The sequence below is a fragment of the Pan paniscus genome, chromosome Y (genome assembly GCF_029289425.2).
Source record: "Pan paniscus chromosome Y, NHGRI_mPanPan1-v2.0_pri, whole genome shotgun sequence".
In the NCBI taxonomy this organism is placed as follows: domain Eukaryota; kingdom Metazoa; phylum Chordata; class Mammalia; order Primates; family Hominidae; genus Pan; species Pan paniscus.
In genome coordinates this window covers 34,876,451-34,890,654 of record NC_073273.2, presented here as the reverse complement: position 1 = coordinate 34,890,654, position 14,204 = coordinate 34,876,451, and the positions used below count along the sequence as shown (strand labels likewise).

Genomic DNA, 14,204 nt, shown 5'->3' with positions numbered 1-14,204 from the left:
GTTCGTTTTTTGTTTGTTTGTTTGTTTGTTTGCTTGTTTCTTTGTCATTGCTGTTTTACGTTCTCTTATGTGTCAGATCAGAGTTTCATAAACATCCCCAAATAATTTCTTGGGTCATAAAATATATATCTAGATACTTCTAGCTATTTTCCTTCAAAATCTTGGTACAATAATCTGAAATGAGACCTAGAGAACCTGTAATTCTCACAAGTATGCTAAGTGATTATTGCCAAAATGACAATTGTGAAATATTTAGAAAACCATCTAGGAGCTAGGTAATCAATTTTAATAATTGATTCTTACTGTAAGGGTAAAGGATTTTGTTGAAATGACTATTTAAATGCAACTTTTATTAAAAAGATAGAATTGAGCACTTCCGTGCTTTCTAATTAGTATCTTTAAAGTATGTTTTCCTAAAGTGGCAAAATTATGTTTTCATTTGAAGTCAGCATTATGGCCACAAATGACTTCTGAGTGAGCTTTTTGAAAATCTTCAGATCATAAATTCTAAAAATTATCTTGGGTGTTTATAAAACTCCAGAAAATGACTAAGACAATATAAATAAAAATACCAGTATCCAAAATAATCAAAATAAGTCTTACAAATATACAAGAAAACATATATACAATCTAGCCCAGTAGAAGAAAGCAGTACAGGTAAATAGTTAGATCCTTTTTAGAACGGAATAAAGTCAAATGACCAAGGAAAAATGGCTAGATGCTTGAGCTCATTAGTAATCCAGGGACGTAAATCAAAACCACATTGGGTACCAACTTTTGTTCATTAGCTTGGCAACTATTAAAATAATAATACTGAGTGCAGTCAAGAATGTAAGGAATGGTAATTTTTTTCCATCAATCCACAGGACTCTCTAGTGACATTTATTGAAATTAGGGTGACTAAAACCTTTATTGTCCCAATAGAAAGTTTTTTGAGGATAAAAGAGTACTAACATATATAAAATCATTTATTATTTAATTTATTGTTTTATCGATTTATTATTTATTTCCTTATAGTCAAATAGTTTTTACTATATCAATAGATCTATGAAATAGTTATCTTCCAACTATTTTTGAAAATCAAATGCTTTCAAAAATTTAAAACCACAATTACATATCTTGATGCAAAACAGAAAAATAACTTCTTTACATTGTTATTTAAATATTAGAAATAGTAGGCAGAATAATAATTCTGGAACATATTTATGTGAATTAATCTGTTTCTTAACAATAATTATCCATAGTTCTTTTCTGGAAAATGCATATCTTTGAATTTTATATTGACGTTTAAATGAAGTTACTTGCAAGCTTTTCCAAAATTGCTGCTTCTTGTCACCAATAAAAGTCATCGACAATGTTTAGTTTTTTAACTGAACATGAAAAACTATTTATCACATTGTTCAATGTTTTATTTCTGGAACAATAAGATTTCAACAGCTTTATTTTGGTTCCAATGATTGATGAAAAATTCAAACCATTTTTTCATTTAATTTTCTGTTTGAAGCGTCTAAATGGCATTAATCAATGCTTTTGGAATTTCTTCGGGAGTTAATGGAGTTAACATACTAACAACTACTCATGCATATTTCTTAACTGCAGAAAAATTAAAATTAAAAAATATGCACAATTGATTTTAAAAAATAGCAATGTGATGTAAATAAAAAGCCAAGTATCGCAGAATTATATGCTTAATTTTTTTCCAAATTCACATATTAAACCTGTTGAAATGTCATCTTCAGGCATAGTTTTCTTAATATAACTAAGGGTTTCCTTCTGAAATAGCAGCTGGTTTTTCCCCTCAATCCTCTATATTCTGGATTTCAGGATATCACTTTTAGCCTTGTGGTCCCAACATGGACTACAAGGCTTTACGATTACACCATGACACTTTTCAACCCATAATTTAATTGAAAGGGAAATTGTTTTTATTAATAATTTAAGTAATTAAATCATTTAATTAGTTTAATTAATTAAATAGTTTAATTAATCATTTAATTAATTAGTTTAATTAATTAAAACTATTAATAGGGAATAGTTTTTAATTAAATATGTAGTTGCATTTTTTTAGGTCATTGCTGCTGAAACAGATTTTTAAAAAAATAGTCATTAGCAAACAGCCCATAAATAAATAGTTGTAGGGTATATGAGAAATGACAAAACCACTGTGGCCAGACCAATTAACAACTCTCTGTGTGCTAAGCTGTTGTTTCCAGTACATAATTTACAAATACCTAACCTATTATTTCCTTCATTTTCCCCAAACCTACCATATGATGATCTGGGAGTGTCATTAAGTGGACCACATACAAAACAAACAAACAAACAAACAAAAACTATGTCAAATACTTCTCCCATCACCAGGCAAGATTGGAGGAAACTACCCATCCCTAGGCACCATGTACTCAGTGCATATTGATTTATTATTACTCACTCTGCTGCATGCTTCCTTGAAAAAGTAGCAGAATCGATGTTTTGTGTGAACTGTGTCAGGAAAATGAAGTTGATTTTCAGATTTGTCTCCCCACTAAAGTCATCATTCTGTTAACATTTTATTTTTCTCATGTACTGATAGAGGCCTCACAATAGCTATAATTATTAAACAAAATGAACATTTAACACACATGCTGGTTCTAATCAATGTAACATAATAGTACTTCATTAAAAATGAGAAATCTAAGACAAGTGCTAAGCCAATTAGCATGGATGAAAAATATTAATAAAGTGGTAGTGCAGGGAGCTAATGAGAATATTTCATCCCCTCAAAGTTAAAATGGTACACACACTGCAGTCCAGCCATTCTTCTAATGTATTCATTAGAAACTCTCACACCTGTGTATTCGGAGGCATAGGGAAGGTTTTTCATTGTAGCATTTCAATAAACACATCGTGGAACATGAGAATTCAGTAGACTGAGAACTATGCCATCAATAATGGCAGCTCTCACCAAGAATGTTAACAAAAAATATGCGAAATAATACACACCTTATAATATTCACATAAATATTAAAAATTTACAAAGCACCAGTATTATTTACAAATAAATATTTTAATAAATTTAAAAAATACAAAGGTAATAACAAGTTCATGATAATGGTGCCTCTGGAAATGGAAGAAAGGAAACAAACCTGAGGGCATATATTCCAATTACAACCAGAGGTCATGTAAATAGAACAGGGAATGTATCAATAGCTGTTATTTTTAAGTGGGGTTAGTTGGTATTTTTTATATTATTTTGTATTTGTATATATTTTTAAAATTTTACTCAAAAACAAATTAATTTTATAATGAATAATGTACCATTTACATTGGAATCATCTTGTGAACTAATTGCTTTAAAACTCCCCTGTCCCCATTGTCACTTCCAAGGAATTAAAAAAATTAAAAATTAGAATGTGGTATTTTTAAAAGAAAAATATTTTACAAGTATGAAATAAAATGTTACCAGCACGTCACATTTTTTGACTGATTATCCATGTAAAATCATGTAGTAGGAGAAGAGAGAAGGACAGGCAGAATTTCACGTATTAGTACAGGAAATAATTGAATGTTTATTTCAGATACCTTCTTAAGACATACTAGTGGCCAAGAAACATAACAAAAGTGCTCAACATCACTGATCATCAGAGAAATCCAAATCAAACTCACAATAAGATACCAGTCAGAATGACTATTTTTATTAAAAAGCCAAAATAATAATCATAAGAATAATATATGCGGGCAAGGTTGCAGGGAAAAAGGAACTCATACACTGGTGGTGAGAATGTTCAGTCACAGTGGAAAACAGTTTGGGGATTTCTAAAAGAACTAACAATAGAACTACCATTTCATCCAGCAATCCTATTACTATGTATATGCTCAATAGAAAATAAATCATTAAAGCTATCAAAAAGACACTTGAATTCTCATATTCATCACCATAGTGAAGACATGGAGTCAACCTAGGAGCTCATCCATGGTGGACGGGATGAAGAAAATGTAGTACATATTAACCCTGGAATTGTACACAGCTATAAGAAGAAAAAATCACGTCCTTTGAAGAAACATGGATGCAGCTGGAGGCCATTAACCTAAGCAAATTAATGAAGAAACGGAATATCAAATATAGAATATTCTCACATATGAATAGGAACTAAAACTTGGGTGCACACAGAAATAAAGATAAGAACATTAGACACTGGGGACTCCAAAGTGAGAACAGAGGGAGAGGGGCAGGGGCTGAAAATCTTCCTATTGGTTTCAAGGTTCCCTATCTGGGTGATGGGATCAATAGAAGACTAAACGTCAGCATCACACAATATACCTTTGTAACAAGCCTGCACATGTACTCTCTGAATTTATAATAAAAATGGAAATAAAAGTAAAATAAATCATTAAATGAAATAATATATTACATTATAGAATGGACCTTATTTCAGTGATACATAACTGAAACATGCTAATAAAATGGGATGGCTACCTTTGTGCAAATTAACTAGACTTTAGTTGCACTAATTAAGAGAGCAATAGCTGAGACAATGAAACAATAATAGACAAGTTATAATTGATGTCAAAATTCTACCTTATTATATTACCTTTGAAATCATATCCAAAGTTTCCTTCTAGTTTGAGAAACCTCTCTCTACATATATATAGAACAAAGATTGCTTTTGCAGATTAGCATGATTTTAATAGAGCAAATTTCATCTTCAAATTTCATAAGCACCTTCCAATCCATAAGACACTGTTAGAAAAAACTGTCAATCAGCCTAGACACACATTTCAAAGAGCCTATGAGGTTGCAAATCACTTATGCCTCACTCTCGTGTTACCAAGATAATGCAAAGAACTTATATAGTGTTTCTTAGCTTGAAAGAGCCTAGGAACTTTAATTAATTAATCCTTAGACTACCCAGTGAGAGAGTGATAAGAAGCCCCTTGAAGAGATCATTTAACTATATAATTCACACTTGCTTAAATGTAATTCAGCATATGTGCCGTGTTGTGTTTCCCTGCTTTCTATTTCAATCTTCAGAGAAATAATATTTATGTGTGACTATATCATGCATAGGCATCTATTATGAATAAAATTATGTAGACTGCACTCTGACTGCCACTAAAAGCTAACAGATATATGTACGTCCAACACATAAAATACATCTGGTACATTCTGCTGTATTTTCTTTTCTTATTCATTTCATATCTCATTTTCAGGTATTTCAGAGTGGACTTCTCAGATTTGAATAGGCTGAAACTTTTTAAATGAGGAATATACAATTCTCTTGTTAATTTTTATAATTAGTTTTTTGGAAAGTGTATTAAAACTAAATGTTTATAATTATGCTGAATATAAAAGAATATCATATGTGCATGCTTCACCCAAATGAAAGACTATTTAACTATTCTATTTAGAATTCTCTCTAGTAGGATTTCCTTCTCTGTAGGTAGCTGGCTACAGGAGTCTACCAAAACAAATCTATTTCTGCAGTAAATACCAACACTGGCTTACTCAGGAAAGCACTCTTTCAGGCTGCAAACACAATACATCTTTTCCCTGAGCAGGATAAATTCTTATACAGTTTTACTGTTCAACTAAAATGTCAATTAAAGTTAATCATTTTCCTTTTTACTACAAAGAGAATCTCATTACTTTCTAATTACTTGCCCAAAATCTATTCTCTATAACTATCTAAAATTACATAGACATACACACATGCATACAAAAGAAACAGTACAACTGGACGACCAACCAATGTGTACACGTGCTCTGTTTTAGAAAAGTTTCTACTGTACTATTTACAGTAAGGTTATAGTTGTAATTCAATCAATGACCTATTTTAAATGAGTGCCTAGAACATCACTGGGGAAAGTGTGTACAATGCAAGAAACATTTCCCTATGCATACACTTTATTTGTAAATATGTTTATACTGTATAGTTAAAATGGTTAACTTTGTTGTCAAAGATTGATACTGGCTAAAGTTTTGTTTCTTAATATATTCTTCTTTAATTTTTTCCAGTATGTTTTGAAATGTCTTTCATATATTTACTCTAATTTCATCTGGGAACAGATAGCCAAAGATAAATGGAGAAAACCATTTTTTTCCTATAAATTTATCATCTCCTGAGTGTCAAACTTGTCATGAAAGGAGAGATGCATCCGCTGCTCCTACTTTAGGACCAGGCTTTCCACCAATAGATTATAAATGTGAAAATGTCTGGCTACTTAAAGCCACTGTTCTGCAGAAAACACTATTACAGTCTGAGATTGAACCCTAAGAATTGGCCTTGGGAACTTTGAGACTCTGGTCAACTAATTTATAAGCTAATTTCTAAGGGTGTTCTCTGTTGCAAGAGTTATTGACTCTTTAGTCAAATACTCTATCATGGAAAAATCTAACCTAGTGGGCCGTTTCATCGTGAGATGGTAATAAATAATAATAAAAATATTCCTGGAATGCAGATAGCCAGAACTATAGGTCTTCAAGGAACAGTCCTCTCAGTAACAATGTGAAAGTTTGTCTGAATTTCCATTTCCACATTATGATAATTATGCCACATTATGTAGCAATTCTGTAAATTATTTCTGGTTTTGAAAAACTTTACTCTTGAATGTGGATTTATGTTTAAAAGATAATATTGTTTCATAGGACCATTTGCATATATAAATTATGCATCATTTTATGGGAGCTCATACATGGACATCTCATACAGAGCAAATGATGAGACAGATGTGTGAGATGCATTAGGGTGGTTGAAGAAGAAGCACTGTTTCCACTCTCTGGGTCTCTAATTTCCAATAAGACAAACTACAAAATAATTACAAATAAGAGTTTAAAGAAGAATGACTCAATTTCTTGCGTCTGATTGCTGTTTTGTATCCTATAAAAACTTTATGCTCTATCTAAGACTTGAAATGTTTTAAACATTAGATGTTGGTCTTTAGGACACCAAGTGGAAGCCAGGGGACACATGCAGTTGCTGCCTGGGGGATCTTGTCTAACGGAAGAAGTCAGTAACAGGCAGCTGAATGGGCAGTGGGCCAGTGCCAGGTGTTTAGCTGAGACTTGTATAAGTTTTTCAGAAATTCCCAGAAGTATTTGACAGAAATGAAACTGGTTTACCAATGCTCTTTAAAAAATTCAGCTAAAGAACATCCTATAGTGTCCTGAAGAGAAAAATGAGCAAGGCACATAATTTGAGATAGCAAAAATACTAGGTGACTGCAGGAGCATAGAAAATCTCAGGCAGCTGTTTCACATGACTAGCAAAATACACTATTAAAATAGTTGCATAAACTAGGAGTTGGTAACACTGGGGAAAACCAAGATGTGGGCAAAGCTGGCTGGGAACAACTGGACTCAACATGGTGATGAATTTCAGCTAGGTTTCACCTTGGAGAAAATAGCAAAAAAGTCACTGCTACTACCATGCAGCAGAGCAACTGATCAAAGGCAGCAAGTGCCTAACTATGGCTGGTTCACATGTGAAAAATAGACATCCGTTACTTACTTTTTACGTTATCTGAAGTAAAAACATTCCTTACTGATACAACGTTTCATTTTCTTCCTTATTCTCCACGATTTTTTTTCTTCTCACATTACTTATAGCTTGTAACTTATTTTGTCAAATATATGCAATGAGATAACACTGCAGTATTACAGAAAGCACACTGCATGGGAAACAGACTCATATTGAAACGGGAAGAAGTCCCTAATCCCCTCTCCCGCGGGGCGTGCAATGAGGACAGGTTGTGGGGATTTGATCCCAGGCAGTGTCTAGGGGTGAATGTTTACAGCTCCTGAATCCCCAGAGGGCATGTGTTACATGGTCCATTCGTCGGTGGCTTGTGTTAGTCAGCTCCATCAGACATCCTGACTTACTGCAAAGACAGAAGGCTATCTGAATCCCGGGGTTTATGGCCTTGGTGTACCTGAAGAATTGGCTCACACGTGGGCTTGGAGAATAAGTGCAAGGTTTCATTAAGTAGAGGTTGTCAGCAGATAGATGGGGACCCAGAAGGGAGATGGAGCGGGAACGCAGTTTTCCCTTGGAATGGGACAGGTCAGCGCTCTCCTCCCACAGCTCCACGAAACTCGGTGTTCTTCTGCGGTGGATGGCCTGCAGCCTCAGTCTCTGTGCTCTCCTTCCTCCGGTGTCTTCTCGAGGTCCAGTTGCTGTGACTTTTTCTGCTAATGGTCCCTCTAGACGTCCAGCTGCTAGGATCACTGCCTGCTAGGATCTGGGGGTTTCTTATATCACAGGATGGAGGTGTGGCAGGATGGAGGTGTGGCAGGCCAGGGTGGTCTTGGGAAATGCAACATTTGGGCAAGAAAACAGAAGTGCCGTCCTCACCTAGGTCAGTGAGCACAGGCCTGAGGGTGGAGCCCAAGCCAAGGAACACGCCCTGCTCTACCCAGCACTTCCCTGTCCCCCTTCCACATCAATATATTTTATTTAAATCTCCAAAAATAGCACCCAAATCCTTTAGAGAAGACAACTGCAGAAAATGGCATTAGAAGAGCCAGTCTGGGATTATGGTCACTACATGGAAAACGGAAACACACGCAGTGTTTCCTGCAGGCCGTGGAATCACTGCTGAAACGTATCCCCTGCTGAGAAGGACAGGGAAACAAACTGGCTTCTCTCATGTTCTTGTTCTCTAATCTCTGCAGTGTCACCCCTTGACTGAACTGAAACAGGAAGTAATTTTTATGGGAGCCTAGGAACCATGCCTCACAGGGGCCAGGCCTCTCTATTACAGAACAGTGCCAGGAGAGGTGATTGACCTCTGTGGTATCTGTGGGCATATAAACCCAGGAGCACACACAAAGGAAGATCAGAGAAAAATATACTATCAAAGGGTCAAGAGAGGAGCAGTCTGAGGAATGACTCATGCATGATATTTGTGAAAAGACCAAAAAGTAAAACGGAGCTTATGAGGTAGTAAACTAAGAAGAACATAGAGAAAAACAGGCAAAATCGTAAAGTCAAGGGTATTTACCTTTCCTTTTAGGATTTTTAAAATCCCTTCCAGAACGCTTTTCCCAATATCTTTTATTCATTGATTCATTCAAGAAATATTTATGGTCTAAGAATTGGGCAGATGGCATCATATGCACTCTTAGTACTTCTATCATTGACAGAAAGAATGTTTCTTTTCTCCCACAATGTTTTTCTCCTAAACATTCTTCTTGCAAATTCGTATTCTTACAGATCCTGTTCTTTGTTCCTGCCCTAAGAAGCTTCCCCACACCTGTCTTAACCCAGTTAAGAACTTCTTTCCTCTCCAACCAAGTTATTAAGTTTTACACGTTGTAACACTTGCACAGTACATTGCAATTATTGTTCTTCTCTTCATTCTCCAATTAAGCTATGAATGTTTTGAAGGAAAAGGCTATAAAGACAATGACTTGACATTTGTCAGTAATTATTTCACAAACGATTATTAGATATTTGTACATAATATTCTAACATATTTATCTTGATTTTTGGAAAACAATATAAGCCATTTTCTCTGCCCATTCCCCATGAACTGCTCAATTTTAAACAATGTCTATGCTCTTGGAGCAATTATACAAACTTTCAAAAAACACCTGAAAGTGTTTTTGTTTTGCTTTGTTTTATTGTATTATTTTTTAGAGACAAATTCTTGCCTGGTGAAGTGCAGTGTGCCTTGACTGCTCACTGCAACCTTGAACTTCTGAGTAACTAGAAAAGATGCGTGTCATGATGCCCTGTTTAATTAATTAATTACTTTTGTAGAGTTAGGTCTTGCTAGGTTACCTGTGCAGGTCTCCAACTCTCAGCCTGAAGCAGTCCTCCCTTCTCAGCCTCTCAATTATTGGGATTCCAGGCATGAACCACTGGACTTCAAAGAGGAAATTTTAGATTTTAGAATATTGTAATATGTTATACTTAATTTTTTTTTCAAGTTTGCTGTTGCAGTGGCACTTGAGAATAATTATTTCTTATGGTGAAAGTGTGATTTCTTGTATCTAGTCATCTACTTTTAAAATCTTTATTCTGTTTACTTAAACCCTAATAACTGGTAGTCAGCTCAGCTGAAAACGGATTCCATGGGTGTTTTGTGTTGAGGTTATTAAGACAAGTGTAGAGAGATATTAAAGGCAAAAGACATTTACTTTGTATATAAAACACTTATCTTTTTATTATGGCCATATATTTGAATAATTATAATAGGCATTTGATATGAGAAGGATTATGTATTGCTTAGTATATCTCAGGTGTTATCTCGGCAAATGTATATTTCTTGAGTCATATTATCCCATAGTAGAGTATTGTGAGCTAAGTACAGTTACCTTCCCACTTTACAGATACACTGAAAGTTATCTAGGCATTCACAGTTCATAGGAAGATTAAAACAAGCTGATAGAAATATCAGTTATACAACAGAGTAAGAACTCATTTTTTTCTTGCAAATAGTGAAACATTTGTTTGTTTTAAATAAAAGAGGTACTGGGGAGAATGAAAATGGTAATATTACACACCACTTAAGTTGCCTCCCTAGAGGCACAAATATACACTTGAGCACATGATTGGGATGTCATGTTGCCAGTATTGTTTAGATTTCTCTGCTTTGAAACATTTATGCTAAGGCTTCATCCTTGCAGATAGGGCATCATATATGGTATGGGTAGTTTTTAAAAATACCTTGAAATGCGTATTTTAATAACCAATTTTCCAACTTTGTTTTAATCAGGGGTCGATGATATGTGGCACTCCTAGTAAGTAAATGAATGTTTGAAGTGCTGTGAGTTATTTTAGCAATTGCTCAGTTTACCATTTAAGTTATCAAAGATCTTTACTTGTGCAATATCATAAAAATGTGGGACATTAAAAATTAATAACAGAATTTATGTAACTAAAAGCTGCCATCTAATATGATATTTTTCAGTAAGATGACAGCAGCAATTATGCTGAAAAATAGTCATTCCCATAGTTTGAGCCATTATAGCAATTTCCACCTGGGGATTTCACAGTCAGATTCCAGTTCTGGACAACAGTGACTAACGTATCGGTTATTAATGAGAAGAGATTTTGAGACGTGTAGCCGTGTTTAGATGTCAGTGCCTTGAAGTGATGGATTTGGCATATTAGTAAGAAAGAGTGCTTTGGACTGGATAATAAGAAACATATTGAATTGTCTTTCTTGTCCTCTATAGCATGAAAAGTCAGTCAGAGATACAGAAACCATGGAACATTTCACAGCATGGCCTACATTTCACTTCACTTTTATCCTTTTAACCATGCACAAAGTTTATTAAATATGCAAAGTAGGAATGCTATAGGAAGAAAGAGCAGTCATCAGAGGTCACAATCCACAACAAGGTGACAGTCTCTTGTGGATCGCACCCTAAGTGCTAATTAGAGTGAGAATCTACTTTCAGGTTGCCAGCACGGAACAAGGAAAATGAAGCTATCAGCAGTTAACATTGTTGTATTAATTGAAATGAATGCTGACAGAGATTTTGTTGGCTTTACAACAAATTGAATATGGATAATGTAACCGCTTATCAAATTTCACGCATATAAAATTGTGGATTAATTAAAAAATCACACAACCCATATATTTTGGGTATCTCATATAAATTTCTATGTACATGTGCAAACTTGCAGTGTGCAAATATGTGTCTACATCTAAACATGTACAACTGCATTGACCAACAGTTAGAAAGTTAGAAATTATTCTCCCATTTTACCATTTCCTTTCCTTGAAGTTTGTCACAAATATAATTTTTCCATCTGTTCGAAGCCTACTCTCTGGAGGCGTGTAATGTATGGATACAGTAAAGCCATAAAATAACACAGGGTTTGTATCAGACAAAACAATAACACTCGTGTTATAAAAGATCCATTGTGAGAAGAAAGTTATACTTCACATTACTACAAATACAGAAGTATGCTTTCATCAAAAGCTGAAATCAGTCAATATAATTTGTTTTTAATGTTTTACTTAAAATAATTTTAAAAGGATTACTCAAGTAGAAAAACAGTATTGGTAATAAATAATGTTGAAGAATTCCCTTTAATTTGTTGATTAAACTGTAAGTAAAACACTAAAAAGTACTATGTAATGTAGTTTAATGAAGATTCTTTATGGTTTTCATAAAATAAATAGTCTCAATGGAATATTTTAAGATTGAGAAAGTTCCATATATCATTGTATTGTACTTTCACTTTATTATTTGCTTGCATGTCATAACTGATGGAAATAAAAATATTTATGTTTACACATATGCAAAAAGTGGATTTTTGTTTATGTTTTCTAGTGAGACAAAGTTACCAATAATTTCATCTGTATGGGAAAATTTTTACAAGCCCAAAGTTCTTAACTTTCTTTTCTTTTGACATTTCATATTTCAGCCTAGGTATGAGATGGAATTGACTGTGATCATTCTTTGATTTCACTGTGATTACTGAGTTTCTGATACAGTGTTAGGAATGTATAGACTTTAAAGCTTGCTTTCTTCTTCTTCTTCTTCTTCGTCTCCCTTTGGACCTGTATATGTGATTTCTGCAGTAATGTGCATCGTTATCTGACATACAGTTGCTGAAAGATACAAGCATAAATATAATTCTTAGTTTCAGTGAATCTTTAGGAACAGACAAGTAAAACTGAAAGATAATTATGGTATGAATGTTAGTAAACTGTTTATCACAGAGGTACAATAAGGGTGAAAATAAATTTAAAAATACATGCCTCATCCAACACATGAGGTAGTAAAAATGAAAAATTTAATTTGACATAAAGAGCCATTTCAAAGTTATGGTTATTTCTGGTGAGAGCTAGTAGCTCAGAAGGAAGCTAGTAGCTTTGAGGAAGTCCTGCAAAGCCACATGATGGATTTGCAGGTCAGGATGGGAAGCCTGGGTCTTGGGGAGGGTTCCAAGGTCCTGGTCAGGTTGAGGTCCTTCTGGGGCTCGGGGATGTCTCAGTGGGAAAGCTGGGAAGGGGAAATGCATGCTTCACCCCAGCTAGCAGGCCACCTCAGCCCACCTAGATGAAACTGTCCCTTGACTATCCTCTTTCTCCTTCTTGGACAGGCAGGTGGAGGAACTCAGCCATCCTGAGTACTGGTGGAAGGATGAAGTTTGCCTTTCATCACAACATTTACTTCCACAATGAAGTGATCATTAAGGAGTACTGCATTGGAATTCTTAATAAGGAGTGCCTCCCCGCATGGTAGAGGGTGTGGTATGTGGGAAGCTAGGTCTGGCATGAGCCTTCCCAACTCCTCTCGCTCCAGGATAGAGGGTGACTGGCTCCACTGTGTCCAGTGGTTCTAGGGTCATGCAGGTGAAGGCCCCAGTTTCAGGCAGGACACACCTAACTGAGTTTCTTCAGCTGGTTGGCTGATGGTGACTGCCCAGGGTATGACGGGTTGCTGAGGTGGGGTGGTGGTGGGGCATCATGGGAAGGGACCTTGTTGGTCATTGCTTGGCGTTGGAGGAATTGGCTTTGAACCAGAACCTGACCTGTCATGACCACTTTGCCCAGTTCCCCAGATCATCAGCCAGGGCCCGTGGCTCAATCTCATGCAGCACTACCCAAGGGAGTTAGGCCCTCAGAGAGGGAACAGAGAGGAGGCTGGGGAGCAGCCCAGGGCTGGGGGATGAGAGGCCTGTGGGTCCTGGAGCTAGGACACACATAGCGAAGCCAAGGCTCAGGGAGGAGACTGTGGTAAGCAAAGTCAGACCATGCATGGGCTGGGGGAGAAAGGCCCGTCAGGGAACTGTAGTACCCACATTTCAGGATTGGGGAACCCTAAGCCCCTCAAGAGGCATAAGTAACTAAGATCAGTGGGTGAGAAGCCAGGCTCAAGGGATAGCTGCCTCACCATCCCTTGCTAGCTTCCTTCCCTGCCCTGAGGCCTGCTACCACCTGAGGCTCAGTTTGGACTCAACCAGGGTGCTCTCACCCTCCACACAGGTGCCCACCTGAGGCCCGTCTAGGTCTACATCCTCCCAGAATGGCTCTCCCAGGCCTGTCAAGTTCCATTTCCATGACTCCAGCCTCCCCAGATGTGCTTTCTCCCTTCTGCCATCCTCATTCACCCAGCCCCTGCCCACCCCTAGAAAAGACAGGCCACCACACAGGGAATCTGGAGGACCGCACGGGGCTCACAGGGCCGAAAATGTGAAGAGATGGCAAAATGGAAGGGGACCTTCTGTGTGTGTCCAGGAAGGCAATCTGGCTGGATATTA

At 36.1% G+C, this 14,204-nt stretch overlaps 1 long non-coding RNA gene and 1 pseudogene across 1 annotated transcript in view; one reads left to right on the top strand and one right to left on the bottom strand.

The window, feature by feature from the left end:
- Nucleotides 1–14,204, top strand: part of LOC129395515 (RNA-binding motif protein, Y chromosome, family 1 member F/J-like) — a 189,755-nt pseudogene that overhangs the window by 106,395 nt on the left and 69,156 nt on the right.
- LOC129395557 (uncharacterized) overlaps nucleotides 12,425–14,204 on the bottom strand; it is a 30,285-nt gene continuing 28,505 nt past the window's right edge. The window contains exon 3 of the long non-coding RNA XR_008622938.1: nucleotides 12,425–12,549. This is a non-coding gene — a long non-coding RNA (uncharacterized LOC129395557). The remainder of the gene's footprint in view (nucleotides 12,550–14,204) is intronic.